Raw genomic sequence first — 19,567 nt, 5'->3', positions numbered from 1 at the left:
AGCCACCAGAACAGGTGCAATGTGCCTTGGCATAGATTCTACAAGTCCCTGGAACTCTACTGGAGGAATGGAACACCATTCTTCAAAAATATATTCCCTTACTTGGTGTTTTCATGATGGTGGTGGAGTGCTGTCTAGCACGTCGGTCCAAAATCTCCCATAACAGGTGAAGTCCCTGCCGTTCGTGGCCCACGTCTGTGTCACCCATCTGTATATTCCATTGCTACACGTGCATGGACACCAGTAAGTAGCCTACACAAGATTTTGTTTGTTCTTTCTCATACACACACATAATCTTCATTGATTTTCTTCTTTAAAATGTATTATGTGCAAAACACGTTTCCAGATGTCTGTGGATTTTACTTAATAAAAGATAAACATAATTTTCTTTCATTGTGTTCACCTTATTTTCCACAGCACAGGCTATTGTCTGCCCTGCCTTGTCTTTTTCTCACAATTTAGAATTCCTATTTTGCATCTGTAGGCGCATATGCTGCATCTTCCAGCAATAATTTACGATCAAGCACTCTGATTGATTGACACCTCTTGCGTGATGACACGTGCGGCACCCTCTCTAGTAAAACCCTGGGAAATCAGGATTTGGCTGTATGCACCGCCCTGCTGGGCGGCTGGCCACAGGCAGCGCTGGCACGGCCATGTCATGATTCTGGGTGATGGGGCACGATGATACACTGAGGAACACAGACCGGGCCGTCCGACAGCCCCTATCGCCTCTCGTTAAAAACAGGTTTAGTGTGCTGTCGTGGATGGTTGTACTGTATGGTTTATGAATGGGTCTCACACACACACACACACACACACACACATAGACTTCTTCGCACATCCGTTCGGAAGTTTGGTGTGTACACTTTTGTGTATTGCCAAAATTCCACTCCAGGTAATGCGGGCCAATGAGGATGTATTTACTGTACACAGAATGTTTGAAGGATTATCCTGGTGACAGGCCATACGTGGAAATAAGCACTTTGAGCACCATGATACTGCTGAAAATAAGCCTTTCCTTAAGTAGCATTTGGCAAGTATGTGACATCACTTACATTCACTTTCCATTTGATTCATTTTCTGTGTTTGATAGGTGTCTTTAAAGCCAAAACTTGATGACGCGGAAAATCTGCTTCCTGGATTAAGGTTCTGTTTGTGAATGACTTAATGTAATCCAAAGGACACCACTGAATTTCCAGCGAAGTCTTCCGACGGTCAACAAATCATAGTAAAACTGTTTGTTATGTGTTCTGTTTCACTTTTATTTTTAAACCGCTTAGTCATCTTTTTTCCACAACACCTGACTTACCAATATATATTTTGCTACTTTATCAGTGAACACAGGCAATAAAATGATAGGATGAATGAAAAAAAGGGAACAAAAAAGAAAACGGAAGCATGCTATCTGTGGGAAAACTTGTTATCTTCAGTTCTTTTTCCACAACACCTCTCGTTTATCATTTTCCTTAATCATGTTAGCATTATGAGTGTACACAGACAGCCCGGCCAACGATAGGAAAAGGAAAAACAGAAGGAAGGGAAGGGGAGAGCATGTTATCCTCGGCGGCGTGTTTTGTATTTGAACAGGGAACAGCGAGGGCTTGTGTAACAGTCCTTCTCCGCTGTATGGACCTCGGCAATATCCCCTTCCTGTCTCGGGGGAGCAGGAAGTCTGCATGGCGCGGACCGCGACCGCGGCGGTGTTTGTGCGCTTTTGATCGCCCGCCGCACCTGGAAGAGGGCTCCGCGCGGACCGCGCGCTTTACCGCCGTCCGGTACCTGCTCTCTCGGCCGCAGTCCGGCAGTCCAGCTCACCAAACTCAGCCCGCTGGTACGAACAGGCCTCGTGGTATTAGCTGCCGGTGATATCCTATCCTGATATGGTACACATTTTTGAACCCCCGTTTTGTTTTGTGTCCAGAGAAGAGGCCCCCAAAAACCCTTGTCTCGGGGAGGTCCAGGGTCCCAGTCCCGGTATTTCCCTTAAAAACAGGAACCCGTTCAAACCTAAGAAATCTGGCATGGGAATGTAACCATGCAGTCAGCGGCTCATTCATTAAGCACTGTGTGACAGTGAAACCCAGTGGAGCCCGCGGCTCTCTAGGACCAGGGTAGGGGGTGTCAGGTCTCATTATATGTGTCCATATAATGGACGGGCCTAAGGGTAGGGGAAATGGTGTAGAAATCAGGGGGTTGCAGATTCAAATCGGCTGTAACCACCTGTTGCAAGAAAATTCCGGTCCTGGAGGGCTGGCGTTAACACAAGTTTTCGTTTCCGCCAATTACCCTGGCTAAATTTGCTAAATTTTAGCTAGTTTGCTGTGCACACCAACAATGGTTCACTCAGTTAAATCACAGCAAAACATTTCACAGTCACACGAGACCAGTCTTCGGCTGTCATTCATGCGTTTATCAAGAAATGTAGCTAGAATGTCAGGTGGCATGAATGTTAGGGCTAAATAAATTATTAAGACCAGAAGTTGGCATGAAATCCAGATACAGATACGGCCCTCCTTGCTCTATCCACCATTGGAATCCACTGGTACTGCTGTTTATTTTCCAGCAGAGGGCACTGCTGTACAGCTATAGATCAAAGTCAGACTCAAGTGTATTTCATGTTGATAATGCACTGCACATGTACTTTGTATTATTTGCAACTCTTTTGCGTAAAACCCATTTTCAATGTATCTTGAAAATATTACAAAAAAAAAAAGACAATATACATGCCCTCACTGATGAGTAGTTTCTGTGTGAATATGTTTCTCAAATTACTGTCTGGAAATCTATCGAAGTTTACCCGGCAGCACACAATCTGAGCTTTTTACTGTGGGTGCAAGTGAATTATGAGCAGTTGTTCTTGGTGACTCATGTATGGAATGGCATTCTTTTTATTTAAGTGCATGCAATTTCAGCCTAAGCTTAATAAATAAGCTTAATCAGCACACTAAATTAAAAAGCCTTTTTAACCTTTCTCTTCTTTGGGGTGGTTTTCTTTTAGTCTGTACAGCAGGGATAATATACAAAGATCTTACTTTAATGGAGATTGTGCCATTTGAGATGCATCTGCCTACGACCCTGATATTGATCCACCTTCTGCCTTGTGGTGGATGAAGTAACACTTCAACCCACAATGAGCTGTATGACAGGATAATACAGCTTGGGGCATTTTCCAATATAACCGATGGTCCACTCGACATTTGAACACATTTTAGATTGAAAAATGTCTCGGTCTGAGAGACAGAAGATGGAGACAGAACATTGTATAATACCTCTGCTATGGATGATTGTCACAAGCACAGCTTGCAGTAGGGTTGGGAGAGTCTAAATAGTACAGTGGTATTGCTGTTATAGCACCTTTTACCAATAATATTGTGGGTATTTTTTATTTTTTATGTTCATCTATAATGCTGTAAAATACCTGTATTTACACAGAACGCACTATTTCCCTGTATTTGTAGGCAGCTTTGGAGGAACAGAAAGAATAGATTAGAGGTAAAAAATAAATACCAAGAAATGTCCTATCCCTTATTAATGTTCCTCAGTGTTCTATTAATGTCCTCTCTCTCTCTCTCTCTCTCTCTCCTATTCTCTGCACTTGGAAGCTGGAGACCAACAAGCACTGCACCCAGGAGCTGTTGTCTTTTGAAATAATAATAATAATAATTATTATTATTATTATTATAATTATTATTATTTATTTTCTTTAAAAGACCTATTCCACGATGTTCTTTACTATATGCGCACAAAATGAAATATTCAAATGAACATTTAAGATATGTTTCTTAAACGATTTTAAATCAGGTAAATAAAAAACAATTTTACATTTTGCATTTATTGCATTATATATAGAACATATATTAATATTCACCAGGTATAGGTCAGTGATATGGGTTGGTGATTGTTTTATGACAAGTGAGAAGTGTGACAGTGGGGACCAGATATTACAATTCCATAGGGAAAGGGTAATGGGTCATTCTTTCTTTCTGTCTTTCTTTTTTCCAGACTACAAGACGACAGCTGCGCTGTTTTGTCCTTCCTCTTGAATTGTTAGCGAAGAGCCCTTGAGGTTGGAACCCTTGTCTTGTTGGCTGACTTCATGATGAAAGTGCTTCACGCACTGTGGGTGAAAAAGACACGGCACAGATGAGCTGAATCCAAATTGCCGGGTGAAAAAAGGAAAATCTCTTTTCTGAGAGGATGTGTGGGGAAGGTAGAAAGGCACGAGTGCGGGGGTGAAGCCTGTCCTTTGGCTTGGACTTGAGGCATGCAGAGAAATGTGCTTCGAGTTTCACGTGGACCGTGTGTGGGCACTGCGTGATCTCTACTGCATTGCAGATGCGAGACGCTTGAACAACACGGCTATAGTTTTAAAGCACCAATACCAGCTTTCAGGTTTTGTATACAGTCTCATTTTTTTGTGTCTCCCCGCATAACCACGCTTCATGAGCATGGCAGTGCCCAGCGTGCCTGGAAGTCACTCAGGTGATGCATTACTGGACTGTACCATTGCCCAGGGAGGGGTGATTTTAGTTTACAAGGCATTCCCCCTTTTATTGCAAAATATCACAGAAATAAAACATACACACAAATGCACATACGCAAGTACACATGTGCCTACACAAGCACATACGGAGACATAAATGCACATCTCAAACACAAGCTCACCAATGAGCAAGCACATACACATACAAATGCACACGAACACACACACACACATTAACTCACAATCTGCTCGGAATGTAAATAGGTGTGCCAACCTTGCTAAGGGCGAACGCTATGCAATTTTATAATGCAACAGAAGTTCAGTACACTGGGTCCTATCCATTTAAGCTGCGTCAAAAGTGTTTCCCATAAGAGGAGAGTGACTTGATGACTAGGAAGCCACGTCATCGAATGTTTGCTGACATTATTATTATTACTTCTATTCCGTAGCTGTGACCTTTCGCAGTCTGGCGTGTTTGGTGCAACCACACTTGCTAAATAAGTTCTCTAATGATCAATGTTCTGAGACTCTACTCCCAGAGCTCTTGCGCTGAAATGCCTTAGAACATTGTGTCGTCTTGCCCAGTGCTTGTTCTTCCTTGCCACGGTGACGTGTACAGAGTGCTCTAGAAACTACGTCCGGGAAGGCTCTCTGTACAAGAAGTGCTCTGGCCACAGTGACTCCCTGGTGTATACATATATTAGATATATACAGGAGATTACATAGACAGCATGTAGCCGAATAACTGATTGGTTCTCTTGTAATAATAGCATCATAGAACCAATCAGGTGGGGACCACCCCCCAGGAAAATAAACCTGTTAAATCTGTACAAAAGAGAACAAAAAACGCGCATGCATTCCCGTCCAGCTGGGTATTTAAACTTTCCCATCTTCTGTTATGAGTGTCTATTTCGTCTCTTCATCAACATGGAGATTGTTTTACTCCTTCCAGTGTACTGGACTGACCAACATCATCTACCTCACGTCAAGCATGGTTTTCTATTGCTGTAATGAGTACCAGACCTGTACTGACTGTGGTGCATGTGCAGCTGCATGCACGCACTGGTGCCTGTACGTCCGTGTGCCGATTGCCTTGCTTGTGCTCTCTGGCACATAGCCCAGTATGGAACTGGAGAATTTTCATTTAGTCTTGTGCAATCCTCCGGTAAGAGTCACAGAGAGGGTGAGTCAGAGGTACACCTCCCGTACATTTCGGCCGTCGTGGAAAGAAGGAACGTGGTGGGGATCACATCCGTCCTTCAAACGGTCCATCCCCTCCCCCGTCACGCTCTCCGTACTTCATAAATTCATGCGGACAGGCTGTACCAACACGGTCTGACCCCCACCCCCAGATCAATAACACCGGCTGTAATATAATATCAGCAGCAAACACAGCGCTCACCTGTGGAAACAAAAGGCTCTGCTACGAAAACACAAAATCTCACACAGATTTTCAGTCCCGGACAGCATATGTACATTTCAGCCCAGTGACAGAATTTCTGTTCTAAAGCCCCCCCCACCCCCCCCCCCCCCCATCCTGAGAAGAACCACGGACCAGAATGTTCCCCCATGAGGGTTGAGAGAAGAGTGTGGGTTCATGAACCCAATGGTGGGTGGAGCTACAAGGAGCTGTCAATCACTGCTTTGTTTGAGCCAATGAAAAAGTTCTGCTTCCTGCCACAAAACACATTGACTGCATCAGTGCTAGCATACGATAGCATGAAGTATCTCCACAAACTTTGGTTTTAATGAAACAAAAATCACACATGTATTCAGGATATATGTCACTTGTACTAGCAGTCCCCAACCTGGGCCCCGTCGAGGAACACAACCAGTTGTTTTTTTTTTTTCACCGTATGCTAACCAACATGCAACCGGATTAGGCCAGGTGAGGCCGGTCATCTGCTAACCAAATGCTTTAAGCGGTTAATTATGTCCCGACTAACAACGGAGACCAGCAGACCCCGTGGCTCTCAGGACCACAGCTGGATACCCTTGACTTCCTCCCCGGGTTCTGTGTTTTTCTAGTTCTCCGCACAGTGGCATGCGCTGTTCTCTCTTTGTTTTGCTACACGAGGGCCGCGGCGGAGGTCAGGGAAACGCCGGCGTACCTCCCACTCCCGCCCAGCTGCGCGCCTCAGTCAGGGCGCTCCGACACGGCGAGAGGCGCAGGAGGAAAAGGAGCAGGTGAGTCACAGCGCCCGTGAGGCGTGGGTTCGGGTTCAAGCTCAGACCCGAGGCCCAGGACACTGAATTGTTTCATTTCGTAGGCATGCGACGGCGAGGCCGCGGGGAAACTTGAGCGAGACTCTCTCGTCAAAGATTCCCTGACAGCGCGGCTGCCACCGAGCGCGAGCAGCGTGCTGCGGCCGACATGTTTGTTCCCTGACCCCGCCCACTCCTCAGCCCTGCGATAGCCCCTGTTGCTCAGCTCCCGTGAAGAGAGAGCATCGTTCGCTTTTTAAAAATGAGAATGAAGGTCCTAGTACAGTTCATTTCAACTCAATCAAAGATTTTTAAGAAGAAAAAGCAGGTGATCTCATTATTGTTTGGCCGTCGTTAGAGCCGCTGGATTTACCGTTTGGCCTTTTCGGTTTCCAGGGGCGTCTGACTTGATTGTGTGGGACCGTCGGCGCGGAAAAACGAAAAACAAAGAAACACGATGACGCATCGATGTCAACGGTAACAGACGAAACACAAACTATTACAACACCTCAACTCGCTTTACAGGACGTGGAGCTGCGAGGAAGTAAGAGTCAAATTAGAAAGGAAAAGGCTCATATCTTAGAGCCACTGAGAAGAGGCCAGGAGTCAGGTCCACAGGCGCTCTGAGGGAGAAAGCCACTCCCCAGAGATTCTGCTCGAGTTAATGTCCGGATTCTCTGGAATCCTAAAGAGCTCATGTAATTCTGCGGAATATTAAAAGCGGTTTATTTCTGAACGGTTGGACGTGAGCAGGGCTGCAGATATGGCACGGCAGCCGGGATAAAAAATTAAACGGAGCCATTAACAGAGAAAGAGAAAAAAGCAGACCAGGCGCTCGAGACGTGCGTTCCCACGAATGAGGAGGACGATCCCGGGAAAGCTGGCGGGGCAGGGCTCATAGGAAAATTCTAACCAGTTTTGGAAGCATTAATTACTTTAAAATTTATTCTGAAAACACAAACGCTTCTCAGCAGCGTCATGTGGCATTTGGCAGGGGTGGTTCCAGGGTGTGGAACACCGACTGGTTAACAAACATCTCCTTCTGGGAATACCCCTTGGTACCCTTTTAAACACGCATTTGGTGGCTTCCAAAACATCTCCTGGATAATTTTACTTCCAAACAGGCATCCGGCTGAACTGCGGAAATGCGACTGCAGGACGCGCGCGTGCAAAAGGAAAAGAATGCTTTGATGCAAGCAACGCACCAGAACTTAACTTAATCGAAGGTCACAAGGTCACTTCTCTCATATTTAAAACCTCTTTTCCACTCGGAGGAAACTGAAACGGGAAGTTTCAGGAAGTAGGAAGAAAAAAAAAAAAGACACACAAACAGCCTGGTGCCTCAGTCACCCCAAAGTTTCCGGCCCCAGCCCCCAGCCCCTTGCTTTCAAGATGCCCAGAACACAAGATCTATTAACAACTGTGAAAAAGCTGCAGATTATACAGCGTTATGCAAGCGAAAGGGGAAAGGGGGACACAACAGGAAGGTTATGCCGGAATTACAGCAGGAGCGGAGCGCGTGCGTAGTGCGTTGCCTTTTAGGTTTTTAACGTGGAAACGGCTACATCTCTGCGCCGGACCACGGCCGGTATCAGAGCAACGATCCGCCGGCGGGGGCGCTGAAAGGAAGCGGCCTGCCTCCTTCCCGTCCCTGCTGTGATTCCGGCCGAACGCGGCCTGGGCTTCCTGGCGCTTCAGACGGGTTCCCGCCGGACACGGCACGTTTCACACGGCACGAGGGCACTCCGCTGCTCACCCACAGCGGTCACTCAGACACCTTAATTACCGCAGCGGCTTTTAGCCAGCACAGCCCGTTTAGTCATTCCAGGTATTTTTAGAGACGGCGGACCACACGTCCGAGGCAGGAGGCCTCTTCACCTGAGCTGGTTTGAACCAGCAGGGGCTACCGGCTGAACTCGCGGCCAGATGAGGACACGGCAATCGTTTTTTTCAAGGGCCTTGTAAACACGACATTTGCGTCAACGGCGCACGGACGTGCGTCTTAAATTCCCCCTGCGCCTGTCTGTTTTGGAGCAACCCACTTCCATCGCCCAGAACTGGCAACTGCAACTTGAGTCCGGTGGCTTCTGGGAAAAAGACGGTGCAAACCAGCAGGTGCCGGTCAGGAAATTCTGGAGCCAAGCCCAAGGAAGGTGCAGATTGGTCCACCGGTCTGAGGCAGCAGGGGGAAAAAAATGTACACGCCCACGTGCGATATTTCCCTCAAACATACCCTCACTTCTGACACCGTGGAGGAGAATGATTTGCATATAATTTCATGCATTTCATGAGCTGAAACTCATAATTCATGAAGCTTATTCATAAAGCTTGCCTTCGTACAGTGTTAGAGATCAGTGGGCACATAAGTAAATGAAGTCTTCCGCAGATTTGAATTTTCCATCATGTACTTGAACGTATGCATAACTCACTTCCGTTGTCACATGTTCTGATATACCTATATCACATTTTGCCATATCCTTCTAGAGAACAATGACCCTCTTCTTACGCGGTTTCTGGTCAGGGGCATTATCTGAAATAATCCAGCGCTGATTATTTCTCCGGTTTCAGTCAAAATGAGTTCCTCCCCCACAGGTTCCTCTGTATTAAGTAATAAGGCACTATAATCCCTGACTGCTGCCCTCCCATCACCACACACCCTGCCCCCACCCACTTCAAAAACCCCACACACGTTTAAAACTCCACTCGTACTCCAACATTCATACACATTGCTGTGTAACGCAGCAACGTCCAAAACAACAAGGCACTGACAGCACACACTTACTCTTACCCGCCCCCCCCCCTCATCGGTTATATACTAAACCCTGTATCGAAGTATCATAAAAATGTATCGTATTCCTGGGTGCAAAAGCAAAGCCTCAGTCAAGGTTAGAAATTCTTTTTAATGATCTTCTTCTTCTTCTTGGAGGATTGTTGAAATATTTCAGACCGTCTGGATGGCCGGGTGATCTTCACTTGTTTCTGTTTTTAACATTATCAATCATTTTCATTTATTTCCTATCGTTATGCATCACAGCACACAAGGCAAGACAATGAGTACCTCAATTTGACCCCCACAAAATGCATACTGTGCTGCTGGGCAGGTGGGGGGGCAGTTAAAACACAGTGAGCACCCACTGGCCAGAGGGACAGCTGTCCCAAGGCCGGGCGTAGAGACAGGCCCCCCGGGAGGGGAAGGGGCGGGGCAAAGAGCGTGAGAGAGGAGAGAGAGAGGACAATGTGGAGGAACGAGGAGCAGATGGTTTGGTTTAGAATCTGGCCCTGGCACCTGTGTCATACCCATACAGGCACACACCCACAGCGCCATGGCAACAAAGCAGTAGCAACAGCACAACCAGTCGTGAGTCTTGAACTTCCTTGATTTTAAATAATCAGGAGACACAACAGCATTTACACAAAGACTAGGATACAGTTCAATCCATGTTATTGATGAAACTGCTCACTGTGTTAACAAATTACAGCATACCAAGGTTATCCTTCTACCCAGATTAATTGAAATCATACAACTCCATCAATTCTGCATAAACACCTTTATCAAAAAGGCTTGCAGGTTTGAATCTCAGCTGAGGCATTCATCTTTCTGGCAGTCGGTCCGCCTGAGAGGCGGATTGGTCTCGGCTGAGCCGGCTGGTGGAGAGAGCACACGCACCTGGGCTGCGTTGGCTAATCAGCCCAGGTGCTTAAAGGTGTGCTGCTCTCCACAGTTCGGGGCCGAGACCGGGAGCTAACACCGAGAGCGCAATTATGATTTTCGTTTAGTTTTTGTTTGAGCACTAAAGACCAAGAAAGCAATCCTCAGCTGGGATGCTGGAGGAGCTGGCCACTGGCCGGGAAGGTGGGTCAGCTACAGAGCAGGCAAACTGAAAAGTTGCTGCTCTGTTTTACTTTCTTTTGTCTGTTATTTTAGCTTGTTGTTTTAGTTTATTGTTTTTGCCCGGAACCCATGAGGGGGAAGGGTGAAGTGGTCCGTTTATTTGATTTTGTGTTTCTCTCTCCATGCGTCAGACACGGTGTTCCCCGGTACTGTCGCATCTCCCTGCCCGGTGTGTCACGCTTGGCGCGTGACAGTCTTATACCCACAAACACGTCAATTTTTTGTCACGTCAATGGCTCTAGTGAAAACGAGAATAAATGCGTACAAGAACAGTACAAGAAGCGTAACGTCCGCACGCTGAAAGTGTTGATTTAAGTGTGGAGACGGTTTCTCAGTCTGCCGGGAGCATGTGACAGTTAGTGACCCCCGAACAGCATCGTGACGTTCCGCGAGGTGCACATCTGTTCTGCGTGATGCCAGGGAGAGATTGTGCCGATTTGGTCTCTGAACACAGCTCGTCTGTTCCCAGCTAATCGTTTTCGATTCATGCCGAAATGAGAGACAGAGATTTCCTGGTGCGTGTCCTTCACCTCTGATGAGAGCGAAGATGGTGACGACATCAAACGAATATTATCATAATTTTACATTCAATCTCACTTTGTAATAACACAGAACGAAAAGAACAGGCAAACTAGTAAGATAGGCCTATTGTTCAGCGCTGAAATTGCAAAGAGAGAGAGCATCGGAGCCACCATTATCTTTAAATGATTTTGTTTTTTCTTTTTTGTCAATGCCAGATATCATTTTTTCAAAAAATCTATTTACTTTTTTTTTTTTTTTTTTTGTAAGATAGGCACAGACTATCACCATTTGTCACTTTGTTTATCAGTTCAGAATCACCGGCATTCACAGAAATAATTGGCTCCGCAATAGGGGATATTAACCTAGAAACTTTCACAAAGGTAACAATGCAACACTCATGAGTACAGAATTGAATATTATTTAATTTGACATTATTTTATTCTCTTGCAATATTTAATACAAAGGTTTTTGGGCTCGGTTGTTTTGTTGGATTCTATGTGTGTGTTGCGTGCCAGCACAAATGTTATTTGTCAAATTTTTAGTAGGTTAATAGGGCCTAATTAAAATTTCCATGAATAGAGTTTGCTAATGAGCAGCAATAACGAGCAAGAGATTTACACAGTTCATCTCATGATGGTCTTGAACACATCATCAGTGATGTCACGCCATGGGTCTTTCTGCCGCATACGCCCTCTCCCAGGCAACTCCGGTGACCCAGCTGGGGCGGATCACACTCCGGTTCGGGTTTAAGTGGCATCCTGCGTCATGGCGTTCCCCTTGGACCTTCTCTCCTGATCCGCAGCCATCTTGAGGCTCTCTCTGCTGCCTTGGTGGTTTTGTGGGTCTCCTCCTCGGTTCACTGAAACTTAGTTCAGCGTAGGCTCTGTCGAGGGACAGCCCCATGAGATACCAGCGGCTTGCTTCAACAGGCACGCACCGTGCCTTCCAGGTCCGCTCCCAACAGTCGATGACCGGATCTTCAGACCTGGCCCTCTTCCTTTTGCAGGCCTCCTCCGGAAGGTTCAGCCCACAGCACCCACCGTCAGCTCCAGGAAGGGTGATGTTCTTCATGGGTTCTGGTGTATGATTGTCTGGTGTCAGGGTTGTGCTGACGAGGTGCTGTGGGAATCCGAGTTGATTCTCCAGGCCGGCTGTAAGCTGTCGGTCCTTAGCCTCCAGCAGGACTCTGTGCTCAGAACCTTCAGCAGTGAGGCACAGGAAACAGCCCACTGCCAATCACTCGCAGCGATACAGACAGGCAGGAAACCAGAAGGAAAGATCAGAAGAGGGACGGATGAACAGAGGGGCTTATTGTAACCGGTGTAAAAGACAGACACTGCATTTGAAATAAACTTGATTCAATTGTCAGTGTTCCAGATGGTGCATTCGTTGTCATCGCTTATTAAACATTCACAGCTCAAGCCTTTGTAGGTCTGTTCTTTTTCCTTGCATGTCTAAATTTAATCTGTTCACATTTTGTATTACACAGATAGACAGACAGGCAAATATATGAATAAAAGGTCAAAATATGGAAAGATGGGTAGATATAAATATGGCCCTAAACACTAAAGGAAAAAAATATATTTATTTATTTATTAACCAATCACACAGGGCTTCTGGGGATTCCCATTCAGCAGTGGCTTAGCATGCAGCAATAATACAAAGCATCCCTGCACCCTTTGGTTGCTCAGCAACATAACCCCCTGACCCCGGCAGTCATAGTGATTGTCATTCAGATTTGAACTCACCAGATCTTCCGAAGAGCCACTGTGTAGAAGTGTGCAATTTATCACAGACATGCAGTGTCGAGGTCTGGGTGGGGGCTGGGGCGTGGGGGTGTGGGAAAGGAGGGTAGTCTCCGCAGCTGATTCACGACACGAAAATACAGAAGCTAAGAAAAGGGGGCCGGAGGTCAATGTCTATTCAGAATGCGAGCGGCCATTGTGGCTTGGCAAGTTCGGCAGCGTTGGAATGCGCGTCCCTCCAGCACGTGACCTCATGATGCTAGGGAAAAGCCTTGGGGACGTCCCCCCGAAATAAACCTCTGAGACATCTGCCCACTCCTGCTCTTCTCTTTCCCTTGTTTTTCACCACAGTTTTGCATCACGTCCACATTACGCTGCCATCTGGCCATAGAGACAAGCGCCATCACTGATGTGAACAGACACGGGCGCTGAGAAGTGCTCAAACTCAAACCTCACGTTCTCACACAAGCCAACAAAAAGAACCGGCAGAGATAAGATATCGCGTTGAGTCCAACCATTTTGAATATACACAGAGTGTATTCCCATTAAGCAATTAAGACACACGTAACATACACACATAAACACAATCATATATAACTGAAGCCCTCCCGTAGAAATCTGCCGATCTTTGCTTGACCAGATTCTAGATGGGAATATTTTGACATTCACACAGCTCCAGCACAGGCGGACGAACGCATCTGAATCGAGCACAAGCAGACCCTTGCCTCTCATGACGTCAGTAAACTATCTCAGCTGTGGGCTCTCTTTGTGTTCTCAGCGCGTGTGGGTGACCAGGGGGAGAGATCTTAAGACAGGGCTCTTGGAATCGGGCCTAAGTATCCAAAGGTTACGTAAGAGGATGAAATTACCAATTTTCAGGAGTTTGCTCTTCCACACGCACCGGACTGGTGGTTTGGAGACGTGCCATCTCCCCCCCCCCCCCCTTGCGTCAAAGCCAGATAAATGCCTGACAGCGGTTTTCAGCACGAGGAATGCTCTGTACGGGTGATTGGGGGGGGGGGGGTGGTGGGGAGGGAATTTTAACCTTGGGCATAGCAGAGTCCAGCGCAATCTCGCTAAATTCGAGCGAGCGCGTTCGTTCTCACTCATGCGGCTAGCGAGCGGACGCCGAGCAGCCTTGCGGAAAGGGGGAGAGAAAAACAAAAAAAAACGGAAGTTGCAAAAAGAAGCGGAACAAACAAAACGGCGGATCCCAGTGGAATCGGATTCGACCTTTGGCCCGAAGAGCATCCGGTCGAGCCCGGCCCATTATCACATCGGTGGTCAGACAGGACGCGAACGCAACACAATAATGATGAGAATGCGCATGTGGAGTGCCTTCCACGTCCTCTCTCATAAACTCCCCTTTAATCCAATGGCAAACTGAGGTTGGCACTAAGTCAACGTTTGCGTTCGGCGAGTTTGGCAACCAACAAAACAAATTCTGACTGAACTGAGTTTGTCAAGAAAAAAGGGCGGCGCTTGCATTTACTTCAAGTTCATAACAAATGTTGACTGATTGAATACAGGTCACAGTGGCCCACCGGCTGAGTGTGAATGAGCAGGCTTAGTGTTCTGGGGCCTCATTTATAAAAATGCTCTTAGATTTATACTTGAACTTAAGTCTTAAGATCATTTCCGACGGTGTGCTTAAATTCGATTTCAAAAAGATACTGAGCATAAAAAACCTTGCTTACGCAGGTTCTGTGAAGCCCATTTGTAACTTACGTACCTGTGATCTATACATCTCAAATTAACCTGAACGTGCCTTACAATCAGCGATTTCCCCTTATACAATGCTAGTACAAATGAGGGTTTAGTCAGGAATAGCCATGGACCAAAAGAGAAAAGCAAACTTTTTGGAAGACGAGATCACGGCGATGGTAGAGGAGATTGAAGACACGTATTATTCGGTGAACTAAATAGTGGGTTGACAAACAAAGCCAAACAGGTAGCTTGGCAGTGTGTTGCCACTGCAGTGAACAAATTATTCTTAAAGCTAATGCAAAGTTCACCACAGGCTTGGATGCATATGCGTCCCAAACTGCAATACCCCTACATAGCCAGCAGGAAAATCACTTAAGTCAAGTCAAGACTTTGCATAGAGATAAGATCATTTCCACATCAAAGTAAGGTTTTATAAATAACGTATATGTGATTTTCTGCGCAAGTCATACTGCAGATCGAAATTGATCGTTCTGTAACTGAGGCCCCTGAGCTGTTCTCAAAAGTGTATTTGGGCTCTGTCAGTGAGCTTTTAAGTCTGCGAGGTGAAACAGTAAGACCAGAAAAATGCCCATATCTTAATAATAGCCTAACAGTGCTAATGGTGCAGCCCTAAGTCCACATTTAAAAATAAATCTGATTTGTGACTCACATATCCGTGTGTGTGTGACTGTTATGTATATATACGGCTTGTGGGGTGAAATAATAGAAGTACAAATGTGTGAGACATATGGTTTAGAATATGGAACAGGGACAGTGTAAATGGATATGTTTGGTATTACGCTACGACAAAGGAGGTGATTAAGGTGGAGGGTCAACTGTTCTGCTGGAACGTTCACAGAAGCTCCACGGTGTTCCCGTTCCTGTTGCTGGACTTATGAGGCTAATTTTTAACCCAACACTGTGAACATTTACATTATGTTCTGATAATAGTTTTTTTTTTTTGTTTGTTTGTTTTTTAACGACATGGAAAAGGTTAGGTGATCCATTTTTTTTCCTCGAGCAAAGTGCCTGCAGAGGAAATGTTAATAAATTTACTCTCAGCAGTGAGTGGATAATTCATTAATACTTCAGTGCTTGCAATTTAAGCCACAAGAGTTATAATCACACTGTGCTGTTTTGTATATCTTTCCTTTAACTGTAACGGTAAAAAAAAAAAATTATATTAAAAGGGGAGTGGATAGTCATTTTTTATTGCTTTATTTAGACAGATAGAAAGCAGAGAGAGCAACAGAAGGGATCACATGTCAGAAGATCAGGTTCTGTCAACATCAATTTCATTTACAGAACTCAAATATTATAAATCTGACACAGGGTCCAGTTTCGCCACCACCAAAGCTGTCTTTTGTGGGCCCGCAAGAACAGCGGCCGTTCCTCTACTCAAAAAACATTTGTAGAAAAACTGAAAAAAGTGTTTCTTCACAAAAGTGAGTCCCACGATCAGGTGGTGCGTTCTTTCTTTTTTCTTCACTCAGTAATGATTAATGAAATTGCTCATTAGCACAGGCCGCGCAGCTCGGCTTCCTGTCTTGTGCAACTTGCCCGTTAGACGTTGTGTTATTGTGTTCAGCTGTTAATGAAATGCAAAAGAACAAAAGGTATGGATCGGTGCCCAGATGCTGAAATCAGCAGAAGCCCTTTCTGGTGACCCAGATTTGCGCACGCTCTCTCTCTCTCTCTCTCTCTCTGGCATCTCTCCGATTCTCTTTCATAGAGGAATGGGCGGCGCATTCAGATATATTTTCCTGTGAGGATTCTGGGTAATCGCAGGGATAATTCGCACAGACGGGACTGCAGGGTGTCCCCGCCACCAAGCTCCAGGGTGTCGAGCGTACACCGGGACACCCCCTAAAAGCCGCCGTAGGAACCATCACGCAGAACGGCCTCACGTTTTGAGCCTGGCCCGCCCCTTGCTTTGCACTGCCACTGATCTCACATCCTGTCCACTCTTTCTATCCACTCCAAATTTCTCCCTCCGTTAAATGCCTGCCACTACAACAATACCAGATGGAAATTCTGTTGACTTAACACGCTGCTGACTTGCCGACTTCCAAGTCCTGCTACCTTCACAATGTAGAGGGTTATGCAACCTGCGGAGGATCCTCTATAGGGGTCAGGAAACAGTGTGCAATAGTCAAAGCTCAGGACAGCGAAAGACAGCTGTGCCTGGGCTTGCCTTTTTAAACATCTAACAGCTATAGTGCACTCTACCACATTACCTGTACACACAACATCTCAGCCATTACACACAGCATTACCTGCTATCTAGACCAATGGTTCCTAAACTCGGTCCTGGAGGCCCCTGTGTATGCTGGTTTTCTTTCCAACCACAATTGCAATCACATCAGTTTAACAAGCAGTTCATTTATCTTAATTGGCTGCATTTCATGTTTTAGAGGGATTATTTACTCTCTTAAACCACATTATGTCAGAAATAGCTATGCATGCATGACATGTTCACATTGTGCTATATTGAGCTATACTGCAAACAATTATGTAAAAACTGGTATTTTTTTATCAGATGAAAGACTGAGGTTAATTGATAAGTTCCTAATTTGCTTGTTGAACTCATGCTTAATTTCTTTAAAATTTTCCTAAACTTATAAGCACAGTGCAGGTTTAGCACGTCATTATTCTGTTTGTCTTTGAATTCTTCATTGTCTTCCAGATGGTTCTTTTTAGTGGTCAGGTGTCCACTTTCACCAATTAGGAGCCAACCGATTCACCTCAATCTTTAATTTTTACAACTCGGTTAATCTATTTAATAGTGTGCAAGCTGCAGCAACGTGTAGGTTTGTGTTGTAATCGTTCGTGTGCCTGTGTGTGTGTAAACGGTTCCGGTGCATATGCGTGTGTCTGTGTGTTCACAGTGTATGCACGTGTGTTCCCAGACCCGTGCTGAGAATGGGTTCCAAACGGCCATCCTTCCAAACGGGCGAAGGCCGGGGGGGCGACGAGAGCAGGAAGCCAGGCTCGGAGGTCACCCCACCCCCGCTACACGTCACACGCCACAGGCCGAAACGCCAGAAGACGGTCGCGTGCTGCGTGGCCGGGGGGGGGGTTCATTGACAATCGTGCTCGTTGTCCCAGATGCCGGCTCCTGCGTCAGTCCACCGCGGAGCAGCGCGACTGAAGTGGTCCAGACCCAGGAAGTGCGCCGTGTCTCTTCGGCGTGAACTGACAACATCAGAACATCAGAGCGGGCGACCGTGTGAGAGCCATCATTCCAGTCATGAGTGTGAGTGTGTGTGTGTGTGTGTGTGTGTGTGAGTGTGTGTGTGTGTGTGTGTGAGTGTGTGTGTGTGTGTGAGTGTGTGTGTGTGTGTGCGTGTGCGTGTGTGTGAGTGTGAGTGTGTGTGTGTGAGTGTGTGTGTGTGAGTGTGTGTGTGTGTGTGTGTGTGTGTGTGTGTGAGTGTGTGTGAGTGTGTGTGTGTGTGTGAGTGTGTGTGTGTGTGAGTGTGAGTGTGTGTGTGTGTGTGAGTGTGTGTGTGTGTGTGCGTGTGCGTGTGTGTGTGTGCGTGTGTGTAATGTGTGTGTGTGTGTGTGTGTGAGTGTGTGTGCGTGTTGTGCATGCATAGTGCGTGTGGTGTGAGGTGTGTGTGTGTGTGTGAGTGTGTGTGTGTGTGTGTGTGCGTGGGGTGGTGTGTGTGTGTGTGTGTGTGTGTGTGTGTGTGTGTGTGTGTGTGTGTGTGTGTGTGTGTGTGTGTGTGTGTAGTGTGTGTGTGTGTGTGTGTGTGTGTGTGTGTGTGGTGTGTGAGTGTGTGTCGTGTTGTGTGTGTGGTGGTGTTGTGTGTGTGTGTGTGTGTGTGTGTGCGTGTGTGATGGGTGTTGTGTGTGTGTGTGAGTGTGTGTGTGTGTGTGTGTGTGTGTGTGTGTGTGTGTGTTGGGGTGTGTGGTGTTGTGTGCATGTGGCCGTGTTGTGTGTGTGTGTGTGTGTGTGTGTGTGTGTGTGTGCGTGCGTGTTGTGTGAGTGTGTGTGTGTGTTGTGTGCATGCATGAGCGCGTGTTGTGTGTGTGTGTGTGTGTGTGTGTGTGCGTCGTGTGGTGCATGCATGAGTGCGTGTTGTGTGTGTGTGTGTGTGTGCTGTGTGTGTGCTGCTGGCGTGTTGTGTGCATGCATGAGTGCGTGTGTGTGTGTGTGTGCGTGTTGTGTGAGTGTGTGTGTGTGTTGTGTGCATGCATGAGCGCGTGTTGTGTGTGTGTGTGTGTGTGTGTGTGTGCGTGCGTGCATGAGCGCGTGTTGTGTGTGTGTGTGTGTGTGTGCGTGTGTGTGCGTGCGTGCATGAGCGCGTGTTGTGTGTGTGTGTGTGTGTGTGTGTGTGTGTGCGTGCGTGTTGTGTGCATGCATGAGCGGAAATCAAAAGTAAGGGTGAAAAGTGGATGGAATCGAGGCCTGAGACCCATGGTGTCAGATAGCATACAGTAGGGATGGGGGCTGATACACAAAGCTGAACATAACTGAGTGTTAGATAACACAAAGAAGTTTCTGTCCTTTGGATAACCACCCATGATGCAACATTTCCTGCCTGGAGATGTTCAAGCAGAAAAGCAGAGTGCCTAACTGAAAATAGGTCACATCTGAAGCTGTTAATAGGTCACATCAGATGGCTGACAGTTTTGTTCAACCAGCTGAAACCAAAGTTGTGTCAAATACGAAAACTGTGTCATAATCCTGAATAAATAACAGCCAGACATGGTGGTGTTAAATGGTTTGAACAGCTGTCTGTGTCATGGGATTATTATTTTGGGATCCCTACTCTATATCCCTACTCTATTACCTGTTCTTGTTTCTTTTAAGCTGAAATTCAGTTTCCTTTGCAGTAATTGTTCATTTCAATGGAATTTTTAAGGCACTGTTTAAGTATGTGGATGAGACCCAAGGTCTGGTATCAAATTCAGATAATGCCAGAGTCAAACAGTAGGTAGCAGTGGTGCAAAATCGACTATAATGTAAACTACATTATTAGGGAGACATGTCAGGCAAGTTGTTTC

The 19,567-nt window shown here is 46.3% G+C and overlaps 1 long non-coding RNA gene across 1 annotated transcript in view; it reads right to left on the bottom strand.

The window, feature by feature from the left end:
- Positions 1–12,829: 12,829 nt before the first annotated feature.
- The window catches only part of LOC135242861 (uncharacterized), a 78,254-nt gene continuing 71,516 nt past the window's right edge, over positions 12,830–19,567 (bottom strand). Inside the window, exon 3 of the long non-coding RNA XR_010326487.1 lies at positions 12,830–12,969. This is a non-coding gene — a long non-coding RNA (uncharacterized LOC135242861). The remainder of the gene's footprint in view (positions 12,970–19,567) is intronic.

Source organism: Anguilla rostrata, chromosome 17 (genome assembly GCF_018555375.3).
Source record: "Anguilla rostrata isolate EN2019 chromosome 17, ASM1855537v3, whole genome shotgun sequence".
Taxonomy (NCBI): domain Eukaryota; kingdom Metazoa; phylum Chordata; class Actinopteri; order Anguilliformes; family Anguillidae; genus Anguilla; species Anguilla rostrata.
This window is presented reverse-complemented; position numbering and strand designations above follow the sequence as displayed.